This window comes from Arachis ipaensis, chromosome B01 (genome assembly GCF_000816755.2).
Source record: "Arachis ipaensis cultivar K30076 chromosome B01, Araip1.1, whole genome shotgun sequence".
NCBI lineage: Eukaryota > Viridiplantae > Streptophyta > Magnoliopsida > Fabales > Fabaceae > Arachis > Arachis ipaensis.
In genome coordinates, this window is record NC_029785.2 from 100,798,496 (window position 1) to 100,799,924 (window position 1,429).

Below are 1,429 nucleotides of genomic sequence, written 5' to 3' on the forward strand. Positions count from 1 at the left end.
TGAGTGCGTGTGATGTGTACCACAAGCACCCATTATATGAATTATATGAATAAATATACGAGTATACGACACGTGCTTTTTCCCTTAGTAGCTATTTATTTTCTTCTAATTTTCCTGCGGGCACACACTCCGACACACGGTTTACACACAGCCGCTAGAAATAGTGAAATACAAAACAAAAANTAGCTGAGTGCGTGTGATGTGTACCACAAGCACGGTTGTTTCCCATTATATGAATAAATATACGAGTATACGACACGTGCTTTTTCCCTTAGTAGCTATTTATTTTCTTCTAATTTTCCTGCGGGCACACACTCCGACACACGGTTTACACACAGCCGCTAGAAATAGTGAAATACTACTGAGAAAAAACAAAAAATCAAATTTACTAAAGTCTAAAACCTTAAATAAATTATCAATAATCTTTCCCCTAGTTCAAAAAATATCTAGTATTGTTTTAGCTAAATATTTTAATTTTTCTTTAAAATTCTCAATGTTTCCGTACTACTACCATAATAGTAAGAGGAAATCATTTAAATATTTCTATGGTAAAAAATCGTAAACAAATGTTCTGTTAGCAAGAATAAAAAAGTTTACCAAAATAAATAAACAATAAAAATATTTTCTAAAAGTTGGGGGGTGAGGATGGGGATGGGGATGGGGGAGTGAGTGTGACGAGACCATCGTGAGGAATAGGAGTGTTTAATAATTGGATCCAACTCCTCTAAAATTTAGGGGTGCACGCAGATAGGATCGGATATTGTCAAAATTTTAATTTGATCTGCACTAAAATTAACGAATCGGATTGGATCCAATATTCGTAATTTTTACAGTTAGATTTGATCCGATCTGATTTGCGGATTGGATCGGATATCGAATATCGAATATATCCGTAAAACACAAAAATATTTTTAAAAGCTTATTTTTATTAAAAAAATATCAATAAAATTTATTTTTCTATTCCTTTAAATATGTTTACTCTTAAAATAATATTAAACATATTTTTTTTAAACAATAAATTAAAATAATACAACATATATGATAATTATTAGTTGAAATAAAATATAAAAAAAATATTTGCTTATTTATTTCTTTATTTTTGCGGATACGCGGATATGCGGATCCCAACACAAAATTTGCAATCCGATCCGATTAGTATGCGGATCCGATCCGATCCGAAAGCCTTGCGGATCGGATCCATATCCGCAATTTTCGGATCAGATTCGGATAAACACCGCGAATATGCAGATCGGATCCTATTCATGAACACTCCTACTAAAATTAGTGTCACTTTAGATAAAAAAAAGTACATCATTAATCGCTCTTGGATTAAGATAGTGGGATTCACAAATAATAAATATTACAAATTTAAAGGTGATTAAAGCATCATTTTATTATTTTATTAGCATTGTCATTTTAGAGAATTTTT